Source organism: Protomyctophum parallelum, assembly GCF_964188405.1.
Source record: "Protomyctophum parallelum genome assembly, chromosome: 6".
Classification (NCBI taxonomy): domain Eukaryota; kingdom Metazoa; phylum Chordata; class Actinopteri; order Myctophiformes; family Myctophidae; genus Protomyctophum; species Protomyctophum parallelum.
In genome coordinates, this window is record NC_139701.1 from 9,377,574 (window position 1) to 9,398,502 (window position 20,929).

General features: G+C 43.6%; 1 protein-coding gene across 1 annotated transcript in view; it reads right to left on the bottom strand.

Annotated features, from left to right (window-relative positions):
* Positions 1 to 20,929, bottom strand: part of naaladl2 (N-acetylated alpha-linked acidic dipeptidase like 2) — a 402,484-nt gene that overhangs the window by 32,039 nt on the left and 349,516 nt on the right. The gene's annotated exons all lie outside the window — the stretch shown is intronic.

Genomic DNA, 20,929 nt, shown 5'->3' on the forward strand with positions numbered 1-20,929 from the left:
AAATCCTGACAGTTTTCAGAAAAAACCAGTCGTTCTCAAACATTTTCATGTTGGCCTCCGACCCCCATCTCAAAATATGTTGTTCCAGGGACCCCCCCAGAAGCAAAGATTTGAGTGAAAAACGTTCCCTCTGAAATAATACTATATTCAAAGATTTGCGCCACATTTTCACGATTTTTCAAATCAAAATGTTCAAAAGCTCGTAGTGCGGCAATGGCTAAAGTATAACAATGCTTAAAACACCAAAAGGGGTTCCCAACTTCCCGCCCAAATGAGCCAACAGGCCTGAAAATTAAGATATTACCCCTCATGCCAAAGCGCCAGCAGTCTGCTGTCACTCAGGCAGACATGTTGAGCTGAACCCCCCCATTCCAAAGCGCCAGCGCTAAGCAGCTGCCTGTCACCCTTTAGGCCGAGGTCGCTTCTCGCCCTCCTTCCTGGTAATATAGGAATATGAATGCATAACGACCTCAGAAATAAGAATTTAATAAATAATACATGATATTGCGTGTCTTAACCCCTAAGAGATCTAATCATTAGCGTCTTTATGATAACTTGTAGTTTGTATTATTCATACATATTACTGAATACATACGTATAGTAAGTTACAGCACAAGTTAAAGTCTGCCATTAGGCATCAGTCAACGTCTTGACAAGCGGAATATCCAGCAGACAACATTCTGGTGAAGGATTCCCTCTCCTTATTTAATCCATTTAGGACCGGAACGCATCCGTGTCGCTTTAACTTTAGCTGTTGAAAAAAGAGCCGATCTACAAGCTCATAGCAGGCCATCGAGTGCCGCGCTAAGAGCTTGTAGATCGGCTCTTTTTGAAAAGTCGTGAAAATGTGTGCAATTCTTTCAATACACATTCTTTCACGGCAAACGTTGGGGTTGGGGTCCGGCGGCCAAATCCATACTTTGAGAACCACTGGTATAGAAACGTATACGTTTTTCAGAAAACTGTCACGATTTAGAAGACATTTGTAGAATCATGGTCTCATTCCTAAATGGGTTAATGCTGCTTTCGTGTAGAAAATGGTCTCTACACTACAGCGAATAAGGGCTGGTTTGCTCTGCTCTGCCGTCACTGCCAAGGAAATCAATCTGGCAGAGGAAAAGATTAGACCATTGATTTGAGGCTGGTGAGTAATACTACTGCAGAAAGCATACGTCAAAAACCTGTAATGCGGCAGGACAGAAAAGGCTGTTGATTTCTTATTTATGGCCTTATTTCTGGGTCCTCTCTCACCGAGCCGAGGGAAGAGATAGGAGCCGGTGGCGGGGAGGAGGAGGAGGGAGGGAGGGAGGGAGGGAGGGAGGGCAGACGAAGAGATGTGAAAAGAGAGTGAGAAAATGATAAGTGAGGAGAGGCAGAAAGGCGCTGGCTGTGACAATAGAACGAGTAAGAGAATTAAAGTGAGGGAATATGTGTGAGTGGGAGCAGAGTGACAGCAGAAAGCAGTCTGGACCAGCGCTCGTCTCCCCCTCTTCCCCTTGATGTTAACCTTAATGTGTCAGGCTAAATCTGGCTGGGATTAGACCTTCTTCTGCTGTCAACTTGAAGCCTTGAAAAGATAGCTGCGTGCGTGCGTGCGTGCGTGCGTGCGTGCGTGCGTGCGTGCGTGCGTGCGGCTGTGGACCCAAAACGTTTACTGCATGGTAGTTCAAGACCACCAAGGAAGCAACATGGTAAATAGCAGTGAGAGGTCTGCCTTTTCTTTACAATGTGCGTGACATTCATAATTCAAGGCACCGACTTGCTTATCGTGAGCAATTATAGGGATTCAGTGTCTTACACAATGAGTTGAACTTGGAACAAGACCATTGTAGTGCAGGTAACATTTGGAAGACTGTGAATTTTAAATTGGCTTTTTGAGAGGCCAAGCCAGAAGGGCATATGGTCCCTCATTGTATTTGTATATTTCCTTTTTCTCCTTCCAGTTCTGGCTTAACGGTGCAGTCGGTTTGGCAATAATATGGTAGAGGGCTATGCCACTCAATTGAAAATGAAAACTTTGAACAGGCTTAGCTCATGAACCGTTTGTCAGCAATACAACTTCGATACACATATGCGTTTCCTCATACTGAACAACTTTCGTGTTCTGACTTTTGACCTCTGACCTTTATCACCCACTATTTTGAATTATGAATAATTTCTTCTGGTGGTGCTCCAGGCCACACCGTGCAGTCGTTTCTCACAAAATGTGGCAATATGGTAGAGGGCTATATGTCACCCTGCTTAGACACGAAGTCATTTGAGTCATTAAGTGTTATTACAAAAGAAAGACAGCCTACGCACACTTTTACGTCCATGTCTGTAACTCTCCTCCCACCTGCAAACAGTGCCCTCGGTCAACTTGAATAACAATAACACTATTACCATTCGCATCTCTTGCCAGAAATCCACATGATGCATGTGTCAGCCAACGTGAGAGCGCTCATGCAAAGGACACACATCTCAAAATGTCACTTACAGATTTGCTCCCACTCAGATCCATGCTGCTGTATTAATTTTTAATATGATGACATTAAGGAAGCACCCACACAAGTGACCTTTTGCCAGAGGATGTTTTCCTGTCGATTCAAACAACACAAACCGCTTACTTTGTACAAAGAAACTAGTAAATAAAGTTCTCAAATAGATGTAGTGGAGTAGCCTACAAGTACTGTACAATATTTGGTTCGAGAGATGTGGTGGAGTAGAAGTAAAACTACTGGAAATTGGAAATACTCAAGTAAAGTACAAATACCTCAAAATTGTAAAAAGTACAGTACTTAATCAAATCAAACTCTATTTATATACTGTAGCACATTTCCAACAGCCAAAGGCCGACCAAAGTGCTGAACAAGGCACTATTCTATTAGTACTTATTACTTAAGTAAATGTACTTTCCACGACTGCTCATTATAAGCATCGCTGCCTCAACTCCTCTTCCTCTTTCTATAGTCTCTCATCTCTCCTCCATGGCTGTTTAACTCATTTAGACCCCAGTATGATTCTACAAATGTCTTCTAAATCACGTTTCTACGTCAGTGGTGCTCAACCTTTTTCATGTCAAGGACCCCCATAATTATCTGTATTTGGCCACGGAGCCCCATCTGAAAATATGTTGTTCCAGGGTCCCCCCAGAAGCAAAGATATGAGTTAAAAACAATCGCTCTGAAAGAATATATATATTCAAAGATGAGTGGTACATTTTCACGATTTTTCAACAATAGCAGATCTACAAGCTAGTACCGCGCTACGAGCTTGTAGATCTGCTATTTTTCAATAGCTAAAGTTTAAAAGGATGGTTCCCGCCCAGAATGGATTAAAGACTTCTCTGGCGCTGCAGTCCTTGTCGTCTCTTTTCTCTTCTCCACCTCATGTGTGTCTCTATACTGTCCTCTCTGTTCTCTTCTCCACCTCATGTGTGTCTCTATACTGTCCTCTCTGTTCTCTTCTCCACCTCATGTGTGTCTCTATACTGTCCTCTCTGTTCTCTTCTCCACCTCATCTGTGTCTCTATACTGTCCTCTCTGTTCTCTTCTCCACCTCATGTGTGTCTCTATACTGTCCTCTCTGTTCTCTTCTCCACCTCATCTGTGTCTCTATACTGTCCTCTCTGTTCTCTTCTCCACCTCATGTGTGTCTCTGTACTGTCCTCTCTGTTCTCTTCTCCACCTCATGTGTGTCTCTATACTGTCCTCTCTGTTCTCTTCTCCACCTCATGTGTGTCTCTATACTGTCCTCTCTGTTCTCTTCTCCACCTCATGTGTGTCTCTATACTGTCCTCTCTGTTCTCTTCTCCACCTCATGTGTGTCTCTATACTGTCCTCTCTGTTCTCTTCTCCACCTCATCTGTGTCTCTATACTGTCCTCTCTGTTCTCTTCTCCACCTCATGTGTGTCTCTATACTGTCCTCTCTGTTCTCTTCTCCACCTCATGTGTGTCTCTATACTGTCCTCTCTGTTCTCTTCTCCACCTCATGTGTGTCTCTATACTGTCCTCTCTGTTCTCTTCTCCACCTCATGTGTGTCTCTATACTGTCCTCTCTGTTCTCTCCTCCACCTCATCTGTGTCTCTATACTGTCCTCTCTGTTCTCTTCTCCACCTCATGTGTGTCTCTATACTGTCCTCTCTGTTCTCTTCTCCACCTCATGTGTGTCTCTATACTGTCCTCTCTGTTCTCTTCTCCACCTCATGTGTGTCTCTATACTGTCCTCTCTGTTCTCTTCTCCACCTCATCTGTGTCTCTATACTGTCCTCTCTGTTCTCTTCTCCACCTCATGTGTGTCTCTATACTGTCCTCTCTGTTCTCTTCTCCACCTCATGTGTGTCTCTGTACTGTCCTCTCTGTTCTCTTCTCCACCTCATCTGTGTCTCTATACTGTCCTCTCTGTTCTCTTCTCCACCTCATGTGTGTCTCTATACTGTCCTCTCTGTTCTCTTCTCCACCTCATGTGTGTCTCTATACTGTCCTCTTCTCCACCTCATGTGTGTCTCTGTACTGTCCTCTCTGTTCTCTTCTCCACCTCATGTGTGTCTCTATACTGTCCTCTCTGTTCTCTTCTCCACCTCATCTGTGTCTCTATTAGGGATGTCAGGGGTTAACCGGTTAACCGGTTAGCCGACCGTTAAGAAACATCCGGATATTTTTATCAGCTTTAACGGTTAATTTGCATAATAATAAATGCGTGTTCTGATCTTAAATCCCTTTATTTTAGATCGTTTTTAGTAATAGTACAACATAAACATTACAGAGACTGTAGTTGTCACTGTACAATACTTTAAAACAGTTGTCATGTTGCACACATGCCTAAAATTGCTATTTGCGCCGCCCAGCTTGTCGCACTCCAGGCTGCATGAACAGCGCTCGGGCTCTGTTTTCTGCCCCCTCAATGTCCCCGTTCTCTGTTGTACTTCAATGGCTAGTTGGCTACAAGTTACAACGGTAGCTTTGCGGTAGTCAAAATGTAAGCGAGTGACAGCGAGACGAGATGAACACATGTCGACCGTATCAATGCAGAGACCTACATTATTAAATCCATTATTGGCCATTTGGCCTGGAGGGAGAACGTTTACAGCCACCGCTGCCGCTTCCTCCTCCTTCTCCTATATCCGTCTCCACACTGGCACGGCTTACGGCTATCAAAAGTTAGCCATGTGCTATCGATGTTTGAGGGTTTTCTCGTCAGCGAAAAGTCAACAAACGGAAAACGGTGACATGCATGCTGATCTTCCTTAATAATAAAAAAAGGCTTAGCCCATGCGTCCAGTGGCTTTATAGGTATAGGTTGCTCGGATCTGAACTGGATTTATTTATGTTTTGTTGGACTAGAACCGGCGGACCTCTGTACTGTAGACGCGCAGATGCATGCATCATGCAGATGCGATGCGTTGTTTATTGATGATTAAGCCAGAAGCCTACAACAATTTATTTATATTGTTAAATGTTGCTTTTTTGTTTGTCTTTTATAAAAGGAGCATAAATAAATGTATGCCATTCGTCTACCAACTTTAATTATGTAGCCTGCTATACATGCATATTACATTTGGGGTAGCCTATTAAAAAAAGAAAAAAATCAACCACTATCCGGTAATGAACCGGTTAATCCTAACGGGTAACCGGTTGGGAAACTATCCATTACTGACATCCCTAGTCTCTATACTGTCCTCTCTTTGCTTTCATTACGGTACTTCTCTTTTATTTTCTCATCTTCAACACCCTGCACGCTACAGACAGCCCTTTACTGGGAGAATATATTTGTGTACATGAGAGAGAGAGAGAGTTGAAGAGAGATCAAGAGAGGCAAAGAGGTGTGTGTGTGTGTGTGTGTGTGTGTGTGTGTGTGTGTGTGTGTGTGTGTGTGTGTGTGTGTGTGTGTGTGTGTGTGTGTGTGTGTGATTCATCCATCTTCAATCAGTCCTGTCCTGGGCTGACTCTCCATTGTTATCTGTGGGGGTCCGCTATAACTGCCTCTGTCTCAGCGCAGTAGTTTAGGTAGGAACCAAAATGATCTAAGGCGGAACTATTGTGTTCTGAGTCGTGCATTTCCGCCCGGACATCAGCCAATGAGAAAACCAGCTGGACAACAGGACTAGAGGACTACTGGACTAGCTTGCACATCGATTATAGACTCAGCTTGCTATTGCAGCTGGTAAAAATAAAATAAAAAAATCATAAGGGCTTGTGCCCTTATCAACTGGATGCTAAAAATATATTATAATAATTTTACAATTGTGGCCCCTGCCTAATCTAGTTGAATACCCCTGGCCTGCGATATAGTTGGTCAAATATCCTATTAGCTGCCTTCCCCATTCTCTGCCATATGGTTTCTGGTAATAGTGACAATAAAACCTGATTCTCACTCGGGCGGGGAGACACGTATACGAGCAGACCGAAGAACATGGCAGACATGAGGAGACAAAGTACTGCCGGATACAGTTGGCTTACTGTATACTGTATATTGAAAATCCATAATTGTTTGCCTGGATTTCCCAATAGGGTTTACCATTGGCTCTCCTTGTCCTCTTCCTTGTTCCACGGCTGGGGATAAAGACTTCCTGCTACTTCTACTTCTACTAGCGCTGACTCCCATTGTAACAATGGAATGCGGAAGTGCTCATTCTACCTCAATGGGATAGTTCCAATGTTTGGACTATATAGCCCTTAGGCACCCGCTTTGCAGCGAGATCAAAGCGTGTCGCTATACTCTCTTACTATTCCACTCGTGTGTGCGTGCGTGCGTGCGGTCATTGTGACAGAGAATATGTCACAAATAATACGTTGTATGACACTTTTGTGACAAATAATAAATAATACAATGTATTATGTGTGTTGGGATAATGGTTTTACAGTACATTAATGAATGCAATGCAGTCATGAATGCAATGGAAACTGAGCCTAAGTGACAATGTAATAAGTATAGAGGACTGAGAGAAGCTGAGAGACCGAGCGAGCGAAACACACACACACTCTCTCTCACACACACACACACACACACACACACACACACACACACACACACACACACACACACACACACACACACACACACACACACACACACACACACACACACACACAGAATATGTTTATACCCTGCAGTGTGACTGGTTGAGAGCAATATATGGAAATTGAGACTGAATGGTGGAGAAATAAATAAAGGTATGGACGTTTTAATAGCAAAGGGTTCTCTGGCGACGTGTTAGCTACAGTGTGCGTGCATGTTTGCTTGTGCGCGTGCACACACACACACACACACACACACACACACACACACACACACACACACACACACACACACACACACACACGGTGAAGATAGCAGATATATGACCTCTCAGCATCATGCAGAGTAGGTCTGCACAAATATGCACACAGATTTATTTACTCTGACACTCAGACACGTGCACCATGCATTTGCACAGATGGGGAGGGGGAGAGAGAGAGAGAGAGAGAGAGAGAGAGAGAGAGAGAGAGAGAGAGAGAGAGAATGACAGAGTGAGGTGATGAGCATCAGGCAGACGCTGAAGGGAGACGCGTGTGTGATGATCATCATTGTGTTTATTTCTTTATATTTTTCAGTGAAGAGGTACAATTGTTCCAAGCAAGCGATCTCATTGGTTTGCTTGTTTTCCCAGCGGTCCACCGAGAGACGGAGAGCTTCTCCTCTGATTCAGGACAGCCTGTTCTCTGGGCCAGAATAGGCCTCATGAATAAACCATATACACGCTGACTGTAGTTAAGTTATGTAACACTGCATGGATGGCACCCGAATAGATGGCGCAGGCACAGTCGCTATACGGTGTATAGGATGGTGCAGAGCCCTAGATATAGACAGAGTTACGCAAACTGCGTTCACTTCATGGGGCTTCAGTCCAATGGCGGCTCTTCTACATAGACTTCTATTGAGAATGGGGACAACCAACTGGGCCAAGTCCTGGACCGGGAAGTATAGGCAGAAATGCATTGGACTCAGGTTTAGCTTTAATGATCTTAAATCCCTTTATTTTAAATCGTGTTGTAGTAATAGTAAGACATAAACATGAAAGATACTTTAGTTGTTACTGTACAATATACTTTAAAAGAGTTGTCATGTTGCACACATGCTTAAAATAGCTCTTGTTTGTGCCGCCCTCGTTGAAAACAATGTATTTCCAACTCCAGCTTGTCTCAGTTCAGGCTGCGTGAACAGCGCTCGAGCGCTCAGCTTCTGCCCCCTCAACATCGCAACTCTTCTATTATTATTATTATTATTATTATTATTATTATTATTATTATTATTATTATTATTATTATTATATTAGATGGCTCTTGGATGGTGGCTGTGGTTGTCGCTAAAACAGGCGATCTATAAGCTCACAATGTGCCACGTATACAGTATGTATGCGGCTTTTAGATATTTCTGCCGTTGGACACCAGCGTGCAATAAAACATAAATAAGGTTTATGTGTGTGTTTATTCTTTGTAATAATGATCATAAACATGTTACTGCATCCCTATCACCCTACAGCAGTGGTTCCCAAACTTTTTCATGTCAAGGACCTCCAAATTGACACCAATGAGCCCGCGGACCCCCATTTGGAAAATATATGCAAGTGACCCCCCATAAGAGAAGATTTTGACGGCCCTAGCAGTGATTCTCATCCAGTTATTTATAACGAAGTCACTTAATAAGTTAACTATTGTGTTCTTAGTCGTGAATTTCCACCCGGACATCAGCCAATGAGAAAACCAGCAGGACTAGAGGACTACTGGACTAGCTTGCACATCGATTATAGACTCAGCTTGCTATTACAGCTGGTAAAAAAATAAATAAAAAATCATAAGGGATTGTGCCCTTATCAGCTGGATGCTAAAAAAAAAAAATCTAGTTGAATATACCCCTGGCCTACGATACAGTTGGTCAAATATCCTATTAGCTGCCTTCCCCATTCTCTGCCATAATATGGCAGAGAATCAGGTTTTATTGTCACTCTTACCAGAAACCATAATAATGTAGGAAATGGGCGTACAATCGAGCCTCTCCAGACCGAAATCCGCCGGCAGGCAATTTATTTTTGCCAACGGCTGATTCGGTCTGGTTTATTAACCAGGCTATGACTGCGAGGCGGGGAGACACGTATACGAGCAGACCGAAGAACATGGCAGACCTGAGGAGACAAAGTACTGCCGGATACAGTTGGCTTACTGTATACTGTATATTGAAAATCCATTATTTTTTGCCTGGATTTCCCAATAGGGTTTACCATTGGCCTCTTCCTTGTTCCACGGCTGGGGATAAAGACTTCCTGCTACTTCTACTTTTTCAGCACATTGCAGCAGAGCGAGAATAAGCAGTGGTTGAAAAAGTACTCAATTGTTTTACTTATAAGTAAAAGTACCAATACTGCAATTTAGAAGTACTTCGTTACAAGTAAAAGTACGGAATTGAAAATGTACTTAAAGTAGCCTACTAAAAGTAAAACTCATATTGCAGAATGTCCCATTTCACAAGTCCAAAATGTGTACATAATCTATTGAAAATAGAGGATCTACAAGGTCACAATGCGTCGCAACGAGACACATTTTTACTATTTTCAAATTGCCAAAATGTATAGCGTTAAAGTGGTTAATGTATGTTTTCTAATCAAAATTAAAATCTCCAAAGTAACTAGTAACTCACATTTTCAAATAGTTGTAGTGAAGTAAAAGTAAAAATTTTGGCTCTGAGACGTAGCGGAGTAGAAGTAAAAGTACTGGAAATTGGAAATACTCAAGTAAAGTACAAATACCTCAAAATTGTACTTAAGTACAGTACTTAACCCATTCTGACCGGGCACCCATTTTGGTGTTAGCATCATGTTATGCTTTAGCTATTGAAAAATAGCAGATCTACAAGCTCATATCGCGCCACCGAGTGGCGCGATACGAGCTTGTAGGTCTGCTATTTTTGAAAAATCGAAGAGCGACTGACATTTTTTTTAATCTGATCTCAGGTCAGAATGGGTTCATCAGACCAGTGTGTGTCCGGCGGAAACCTCGTGTGAATCTGATCTCAGGTCAGAATGGGTTAAGTAAAAGCACTTAGTTACTTTCCACCACTGAGACTAAGTCAAGTTGGGGACTACCAGCCGGGGGCCAGGATTGAACCAGGGTTCAGCCTGGGGGTGTGTGATGATGACATGTCTGCTGCCTCAAGGCCTGCAGCGAGCCACACGCTCTATAGTCCTACTGGGAGGCTTCATCTTTATCTGGGAGGCGCACAGTTCAAGGTGCAGCTTTGTTTGTGACAGAAACAAATAATTCGCTTTGCAAGAGAAATGCATTAGGGACATACTATAGAACGTGATCTTGTGATATTTGAAAACATTCACGGCAGATTGAAACTCAAACTACTCTCTCTCTCTCTCGACTGCTATTTTTGGGAATGGCACCATTCCACATAACGGCTTTATGTTGTACTATTTTAATACAGTTCCGTTTCATTTGTCGACATTCCACACACTGAAAGGCCATTCAGTGAAAGCACAGACCTATAATCACACAGACCTACTGTATCTTTCGTACTATCTAAGATAAAGCAAAAATGCCTTGACAGTGATCCTAAAAAGTAAATAAATACGATGCATGTTGTACATGTTGTACATACACACAGCATAGTTAAATGGGCATTTCATTTTAAAACACTGCTGGTGTTGTTTCAGCATCTACTTTAGTCTTTTGTGTCCAGACACCCTTTCCCTGCTTCATCAACTCCTTTTTTTATATAATAAAACGGCACACAGTGCCAATCCTTTTGATTGACATGTTTGTCACATAATACCCAAATAATCCATGGCTTGATGCTGAAGTATTGCCATATGGTTTTTGATACTTTGATTAGCTCTCGCTTAATTTAGTTGATTTTAGAGCCATTTTGATTAGGTTTTTCTGGCCGGTTTAATAGCAGGACATGTGGTGATGGACAGAGAATTACCACACACTCTACTTTGATCCACTGCTCAGACTACTGTACAATTTTTTTGTTTTTCTATCTTTGGAAATTGCATCCTTTTTTAGAGCAACGCCAATCAATGACAGACATAAAATAAACAGCCGTAAAACAAGCAAGACATAAGTGGCCACTAGGCATGCAATGATATATCGTAAATCGATTAAAATCGGTTCAAACTGGTGACAATTTAAAATCGTGATTAAATCACAATTTGAATCGTGACGCAAACAGCAGAAAGGAGAAGAGAAAGGATGAGAAAATACAGGAGTTTTGTAAGAGTATTGATTAAAAAAAAGAGTTGTCAGTCAGTCATTTGCTACTGTATTGAAGAAAATTAAAAGAGAAAGGAAATACTGGATTTGTGTAAGATAAATAATAATAATAATAAAAATCGAAAGTTGAATGAATCGTTACATGCATACAGACCCCCCCCCCCCCATCATGCCATAGAGATAATGTAGGTCATTTTAGAAAAGTTTGACTCTCAGTAAACAATGCCTCCATTCATAGTCGGCTCATGTATTGGAAGACATAAAACGTTGTGCTAGAGAGTGACTCGCCGTGTGCTTTTTATTTGTCTCAGGTCTTGTTAGATCGTGCACCGCGACTTATTGGGGAGGAGACCCTCCAAGTGAATAATGACCGTCGGACAAGCTGCTAATTAATTCACACTTTGGCGACCATAACTGCTATATCCCCCGGCCCCCTCCACACACACAAACACACACACACACACACACACACACACACACACCCACCCTCACCCCTCTCTCTCTCTCTCTGTGTGGCATAGCATGACATGTGTATTCTGGGAGATTGATACTGCGACTGGCAGCTCTCAGCTATACTCATTACCGCGGCAGATGGTGGTAGTGTGTGTGTGTGTGTGTGTGTGTGTGTGTGTGTGTGTGTCTAATTTTTGTTTACAGTATGTGCATAAGGGCTTTGTAAGGGTCAAAAAACAGTGACAAATCTTTGTTAAGTCTCTCTATTACAAAGCATGAGCATAATGTATTACGACATTTTATCCCCATTGCATGTCAAACCCATTTTAAAGGTGGTGTAAGTCACATTTGTTGTTAAGCAGATGTTTGAAATACTGCAAAAACCTAAAATAGCAATAAGCCATTTTTCCATCATTTTGGCTGAAGTGAAAATGCATCCCAATAAAGGACTATATGTACACAGGAAACAAGTTGAAACAAGGAAGGCTGACAAAGATTGACAGGAGGAATTCTAATGGTCGTCGACAACAAGACCCTTGCATTTGAGAATGTCACGGACTCACGCATGAAATTATAGCGGAAAGTTATTGTGGACATGCATTTTAACAAGACTCTGACAGCACAATGGATGTACAGTACAAGGACACTTTTGAGTGTGGCTGTTAAGAGAGCCATATAAACATATACATACTCTAGGTCTCATACTCTTTTGCAAGCATGAAAAAACATTATTACAGTATTTGAGGGAAGTCGGTGTTTACGCATTATCAATATAAGTATTTGAAAGTGTGCGAAGGTTAAAGGTATTATGACATCATTTATAACATAATTTTAACAACATTAAAAGTCTTGGCCATGGTCCTTCAAACGTGTCCAAAAAGTTTGAACACTCAACTCCACTCCAGTATTTCTTGCCAGGAGCTTTTGTGTCTGTGTAATCAACATCCTGAGAAGGCATGGAAAAACACATTATTTTAGCCTGTAGATGTCGGTAATTCCCCCTTTCCTGTCAACTTGGTAGGAACATCACCGTCAAAAATAAAATTCATCCACCTAGAGCGTGAGTTTTCATCTAGACCAGTTGGTATCCAGTGTAAGGACTTGTGTTGATTGACAAAGCCAACAACAGAGCAGATTGATTTTTCTCTAGAAGCCATTATTAGTAAGTATTACAAAGAAACAAAGTCGCGGTCACAATGAGGAAGTATGGAGGAGAGGAGAGGGGCGGGGAAGAGAGGGTAGGCAGGGAGCAGAGGGGAGGGGGCGGAGGTTTAGCAGGGATCTACGTATATGCCTGCCGTCCAACCAGATGAGACATTTTTGCATAATTATTCACAAAAGTCCAGACAGCAGAGAATACACTGAATGTTCAAACTTCGTTTTTTTTTGTGAAATTGATGTCAAGAAAAGCCAAAAAAGCCAAAAAATCTACAAAAATGTGTTTTAAATGTCACAATCCCTTTAAGGCGAACACAACTTGTGTGCACAGTAGGCTATACATTATGTGTTTGTGTTGCACAGTATATAATGTGAATAATGTGGTGAGGGCATGCCATGGACCTGGAAATTTGGAGTATAAGTAGTACCTTAGTGAGAGAGCAAAGTTTTTGTGCCGATGAGTCAGAAATAAACATTTTTGCACAAGTTGTTTGGTGAATCAGAAATGTAAAAAGAATATTGTGCAAGCATATGCTCATGTATATCTGAGAGATTAAAGAAAGAGAAAGATGAAATGCTTTGCATGAGTACTGTATTCACAGTCATGTGTTTGTTAATATGTATGTCTCTACACACTGCGCTGTACGTCCAAATGTGTGGAGCGACCTCAAGGTGCCCCGCTGTGCCCTTGAGTAAATTCATTCAACCTTGACTGTCACTGCACCGCCTCCAGAACAAGTGCTTCCAGACTGCTGTGTGTGTGTAAAAGATGGTCTCAATGGGCTCAAATTGTGTGTCAGCAAAAAAAAAAAACATACGAAACGAAAGTCCTTCTGAATAAATCAGCTCGCGTACACTTCATTTTCCAACGGTCTTCAGAGAGCTGCATCTGTTTTCGCATACGCCGCGCTAAACATCTCAAAATGTAGTCGGGTTGTTAAAACGAAAATAAAAGCAGGCAAGGCGAGGCAGGGCAGGACTGGCTTGCCTCGCCAGTCAAACGAACCTGCAGTACAATATATATATTTATATAATGCAGCATACGAGAGTCAGATTGAATATTCATGTTCCATATTTGTGTGTGAAATGAGATCAGATAAGGACAGGAGCCATGCCTGGAATCACACCCTCTATGAAGGTTGAGAGTACAAGATAGAGGGAGGGTGAGGAGAGAAGTAGAGGAGAGAGGTGGTTATGGTCAAATGAGAGGCGTCGAGGAAAGCAACAAAATAAAGAAAAAAAAAAGTTAGAAAAAAAAAAGAAATGGAAAGAGGAGGTTGCAAACTGGTAATGAGGACATCTGGGGAACAGTCAGTGTGGTCAAGGAGGATAACAACAACAACACAGCAGACAGGTGAAAGTCCCTTTTCCCTTTTTTCTTTTTTTACAATTTTGAAAAGGAAGATAGTTCAAATAGCAAATCTACAAGCTCACAACGTGTCGATGTAGATCGGCTATAGTTGAACTATTCAAAAATGTTTTTCAAAAATACAATAGTGTGATGTCACTATAATATAGTGACATCACACTATCTGCCCCTCCCCTAACCTTGACAGTCGAAAAAAAACAGTAATATTATTACTGTTTTTTTCGACTGTCAAGGTTTCAGCCTCCAGGAAGAAACCCTAAATACAAAGTTAATACACCATTGCACATAAAAACGACTCCAGGGTGTCACCTCACATGAAAAACTGTAAAAATATAGTTTTGTTATGGATTATATGCACACTGCCTACTAGACAGACAGACAGACAGACAGACAGACAGACAGACAGACAGACAGACAGACAGACAGACAGACAGACAGACAGACAGACAGACAGACAGACAGACAGACAGACAGACAGACAGACAGACAGACAGACAGACAGACAGACAGACAGACAGACAGACAGACAGACAGACAGACAGACAGACAGACAGACAGACAGACAGACAGACAGACAGACAGACAGACAGACAGACAGACACAATATCTGAGTCTACAAATCGTCTGTGGACTTGAAAATGCAACATAGATCTATTTGTCTTTTTTCAAAATAACTGAGTTAAGTGAGATAATTAATTAGTGAAATTAATTAGATTAAAGATTTTAACGTAATAAATTAATGCATGCTTGGATGACCCCCGCCATACATCCCATAATCCCACCCAGTCTGCACTATCGTTGGTTAGTGCCATAAAAGGCTGCACAATTCACCCTTTGTCAGCCTTCTGATTGGTCCCTGACTGACTAACCAGCAGGCTCTTTCTGCCTTGTTCCGCCCTGGTTATGTTGAATTAGCTCAAACTTATTTTTTGGAAAAAACTAAAAACAAACATGAAATGCCCAGTCACCGTGCTGAACCTGTGATATTGCTTTTTACTGACACCAAGTTTAAAATAAGAATTGAGTGCACAGAATATAAATACGAAGCAACTGAAAAATGTGTTATTTCAATGGTAGTGGATTGGAGAGAGATTGCAGAGGCCTTCTGCGGAGAGAGTGCATGGCGACACTAGCGTTGACTCCCACTGTAACAATGGAATGCGGAAGTGCTCATTCTATCTCGATGGGATAGTTCCAGCCATAGGAGCAACGTTTGGAACTATAGCCCATAGGCACCCGTTTTGCGGCGAGATCAAAGCGTGTCGCTATACTCTCGTACTCTACACACTCTGAGATCCACCTTCTTTTTTTTTTTTTAAGATATTTTTTTGCGGCTTACGCCTTTATTGATTTTTTAAGGGATAGAAAGTAGGCTGACAGGAAACGGGAGAGAGATGGGGGGATGACATGCGGTAAAGGCCGTGTCGGGTCCGGGAGTCGAACCCGCGGCACACCGCGACTGGATCACCAGTCCGGTGCCCAGACCGTTACGCTACGGCCTGGGCCGAGATCCACCTTCTGATGTACAACACAACAACAATTATAGGAAAAGAAACATGGCATATCTTGGATATACGGTAGTTGCCTTTTTGTACTTTTCCACCAAAGGAAATCAAACCTTGTGGGGATTTCCAGTCTACAGCCGTCCACTGTAACACTAATGCAAGAAACATGTCACAGGACATTCCTCTTTCCAAAGTCCAAACTCGTTCCTTTTCAGCAAATAGAAAGAGTAACCTGTGTTCCCTGCATGGATGCAATATTAGTTATTATTAGCTATTAATACTCTATGGTCTCTATGGGTCTCTGACGGTGTGTTAGACTGCAGCTGGTCTCTATATCTGTGGGTCTGTGACGGTGTGTTAGACTGCAGCTGGTCTCTATCTGTGGGTCTCTGACGGTGTGTTAGACTGCAGCTGGTCTCTATATGTGGGTCTCTGATGGTGTGTTAGACTGCAGCTGGTCTCTGTGGGTCTCTGACTGTGTGTTAGACTGCAGCTGGTCTCTATCTGTGGGTCTCTGACGGTGTGTTAGACTGCAGCTGGTCTCTGTGGGTCTCTGATGGTGTGTTAGACTGCAGCTGGTCTCTATATCTGTGGGTCTCTGACGGTGTGTTAGACTGCAGCTGGTCTCTATCTATGGGTCTCTGACGGTGTGTTAGACTGCAGCTGGTCTCTATGGGTCTCTGACGGTGTGTTAGACTGCAGCTGGTCTCTGTGGGTCTCTGATGGTGTGTTAGACTGCAGCTGGTCTCTATATCTGTGGGTCTCTGACGGTGTGTTAGACTGCAGCTGGTCTCTATCTATGGGTCTCTGACGGTGTGTTAGACTGCAGCTGGTCTCTATGGGTCTCTGACGGTGTGTTAGACTGCAGCTGGTCTCTATGGGTCTCTGACGGTGTGTTAGACTGCAGCTGGTCTCTATGGGTCTCTGACGGTGTGTTAGACTGCAGCTGGTCTCTATGTCTGTGGGTCTGCAGCTGGTCTGGGTCTGCAGCTGGTCTCTATCTGTGGGTCTCTGACGGTGTGTTAGACTGCAGCTGGTCTCTATCTGTGGGTCTCTGACGGTGTGTTAGACTGCAGCTGGTCTCTATCTATGGGTCTCTGACGGTGTGTTAGACTGCAGCTGGTCTCTATGGGTCTCTGATGGTGTGTTAGACTGCAGCTGGTCTCTATGGGTCTCTGACGGTGTGTTAGACTGCAGCTGGTCTCTATGGGTCTCTGACGGTGTGTTAGACTGCAGCTGGTCTCTATCTGTGGGTCTCTGACGGTGTGTTAGACTGCAGCTGGTCTCTATGGGTCTCTGACGGTGTGTTAGACTGCAGCTGGTCTCTATGGGTCTCTGACGGTGTGTTAGACTGCAGCTGGTCTCTATCTGTTGTGGGTCTGTGACGGTGTGTTAGACTGCAGCTTGTCTCTATCTGTAGGTCTCTGACGGTGTGTTAGACTGCAGCTGGTCTCTATATGTGGGTCTCTGACGGTGTGTTAGACTGCAGCTGGTCTCTATGGGTCTCTGACGGTGTGTTAGACTGCAGCTGGTCTCTATGGGTCTCTGACGGTGTGTTAGACTGCAGCCGACCGTCTCACTCATGCATTGGAGTCCTATATTCATCACAATGCAGATTCTTCCCTGGAAGAGCCTCACGGCTGAATGCAGCTCTGGCTGCATCACATTTTCATATCCGTCTATTGATTAAATGGTAATGCCCATCAATTTTTCATCACGCTGCATCTCGAACACTGGGGGGAGAATAATGTGCACGCAGACAGGATATAGCCACGACGATAACGAGGACGGGGGAGAGCGGAGAAAGAGGAAAAAAAAGATTAAAAAAACATAATCACAGAGAGGGCGATGATGGAAAGAAGGAAGTGAGAGTTTAATGAAAAGCAATGGACGGAGAGGGAGCGGAAGTCAAACCCCACAGAGGTAATAATAAAAATAAAACAAAGGGGGGAGGGGAGGATACCCTGGAAAGATTACAGTAGGGAAGCCTCAGGCGGCTTTGCCATGTTAGTCATACAGTGCTGTGCAGAAACACTACAGTGAATACGTGTTGTGTTTTGGATGAATAATTGAGTGGACATGAGGTTTTTTTACGTCTTAGGTCAGAGCACTGTGGCTGGCAGCTGAAACTACACTCTATAGGACAGTGTGAATGTGCATGCACATAGGCATGCATGTGTGCGCACATACTGTAGGCATGCATATGTGCATTAATGTTTGATTACTTTTGCATGGCTCCAAACACGTATGTATGTGTGTGTGCATGTGTGTGTGTGTGTGTGTGTGTGTGTGTGTGTGTGTGTGTGTGTGTGTGTGTGTGTGTGTGTGCGCGTGTGTGCGTGCGTGCATGCATGCATGCGTGCATCCTGAGGGAAGGTAGAAAGCCATAAACTCATGAGCAGCATTTAGATCCACATATATATTTTAACATTTTTAAATGTTTGTACCATTTTGCCTATAATTATAAATGCATTTCAGGTTTCAGAGTCTCTTAATTGGTTTTAGAGGGACTTGTTCTAACGCCATTGCAGGGCGGGTTACTGGAGTGACTAATGGGCGAGAGAGAGAGAGAGAGAGAGAGAGAGAGAGAGAGAGAGAGAGAGAGAGAGAGAGAGAGAGAGAGAGAGAGAGAGAGAGAGAGAGAGAGAGAGAGCGAGAGAGAGCGAGAGAGAGAGCGAGCATGGAATCAGCCCTGCTCTCTGTAAAGTAATTAACAGGGGAAATCTGTACTTTCCACATCTATCACAAACAGCATGGGGAACGAAGAAAGGCAATCGGGTCGTTTAATCTCTAGGATGGTGACGACGAGTGTATAAACAAAGGGCTAAGATAGCACAGTCGAGTACAGCTGAGGCCTAGGGTATAGCAGTAAATGGAAATGTAATGGTGCATTTATCACTTTTATCGAAAGCGCTTTACATAGATTGTGCATTGCACTCTACACCGATGCGGCCGAGGAAACCATGCACGCAAGGTACCAATTAACTCTGGGGGAGCGCGGGATCGAACTGGTTCCCATCTGGCTGCTCTACTGGCCACTCTACTCCCTGAGCCACTGCTGCCTCCAAGGTGCTCCAACAGTGGTAACCAATGGTGTGCCGGGGCACAGGTGGAACCTGCAGAACCATTGCGGCTCAAGAAACCACCACTCCTGAATGAAGTGTCTGGTGCTGGGAGTCTGGTGCAATGCACAGATCCTGGCGGTATACTCCTGGTGAGAGCAGGAGTGGACGTGGTGAGACGTAGGAGGGGCCCGGACAGGAGTCAACCCACAGAGGAGTCCTTCCACATGCCAGAATTGTACCTCCCAGTCCCAGAGTAGTTCCGGAGTGGATCCAACGGATTGTGTGGCCCTGGTCTTTCCCTAGTGGGTCTGATCGAGGGTAGCTACTGGGACATAAGTCGGGACTTGTGCAGGTGTGACTTGGGATTTTTGTATATTTTGGATATTAAAGAAACTAATTTTTTCATATTACTCCTACAGATTTTCACGCAAATCGGTATGCAGTGTCGCTATAGGCATGTGATCAAGGCATATCTATTTGATTTTTCATATTTCATCCTAAAGCTTTCAGGAGTAGTCTGTTTTGAACAAAATGCGCATCAAATCATGAACGCAGCGTCCGATTGTGGTGAAACTTTGCACACACATTCAAACTATAGTATGTTGTGGAACAAATGCCACCCGTCTGACATTGCCCATTTGCCCTGTTATGGCGCCACCAGGAGGCCGACTTTTACAAAACTAATTTTTGTTACATTACTCCTGAAGTAGCCTCGGAAACCCAGATGTTTTAATTTCCAGGGAGAAAAAAAAAGTCTGTGGCCGAGTCGAGTGCACTTCAATTCGGCATACAGTAGTGCAAACATCGCTCACTCTCTGATTTCTGATCGTCTGCACCTTTTAAATTAGCACGCGCACACGCACGCACACACACACACACACACACACACACACACACACACACACACACACACACTCTCTCTCTCTGTCGCTCTAATTAGTCTCATGTCATTCAGCTGCGTGTAGTTTCTCCTGGCGGATCCTGCCGGGAGTTGCCTATGCCATAAAAAGCATAGGTGAGTTCCAGGCTACTCCTGAAGTCAAGTAGAAAAGTAGTGTCTAGCTCCAAACCTCCACCTGGTAATGCCACGTGGAGTACGATAAGTTGTGAAAAATCCATGTAGTGCACACAGGTGACCACGTCATACTGTATGGCAAGATGAATTACTGAATACATAGTATTATCACTGGCAGCTTTAGCAGCACTCACACGTAGTGTCACTGTAGCTGTTTGCATGCAATATACTGTAGGCCTTATTTTTAGTACTGTATCTTGAGGTATAGTAAAGGTTTAATGTTTACTGCGTGTAGTAAAAGAAAAGCAGTCAGTCTCAGATACAACACACAGTATAGTGTGAACTGAAGTGAACTGCTGCATTTTTACCACAACACTAACAGAGAATGTTAGTGTTGTGGTAAAAATGCAGCTCTCTCTCTCTCTCTCCACACTTAATACCAAAAATGCAGAAATTCGCTATTTAGGTCAAATTCACTATACAGTGAATTTTCAACAGCTAGCCATTTTCACAGCCAGTACGCCATTTATTTTATCTCAACTTAATTCATTCAAACTTGCGCACCGGTGTCCATCCATCCATCCATCCATCCATCTTCAACCACTTATCCGTACTCGGGTCGCGGGGGCAACAGCTCCACCAGAGAGCTCCAGACTTCCCTCTCCAAAAATCAGAGGTGATTTCCTCCTGGGGGATTCCGAGACGTTCCAAGGCCAGTGAGTCGATGTGTTTCCTCCAACTGCGCCTTGGTCTGCCCCGGGGTCTCCTCCCAGTGGGACGTGATCCTTGGTCTGCCCCGGGGTCTCCTCCCAGCGGGACGTGCGTCGAGGACCTCCCTATAGGGAGACACCCGAGAGGCATCCAAACCAGATGCCCGAACCACCTAAGCTGGCTCCTTTCCAGGCGAAGAAGCAGCGACTCTACTCCGAGTCTCTCTCGTGTGACTGAACTTCTCACCCTATCTCTAAGGGAGATGCCAGCCACCCGTCAAAGAAAACTCATTTTGACCGCTTGTATTTGCAACCTTATTCTTTCGGTCATGACCCACACTTCATGACCATAGGTGAGAGTAGGAACGAAGATTGCTCGCACCGGTGTGTCAATAATAATATAAGTACTGTATTATGC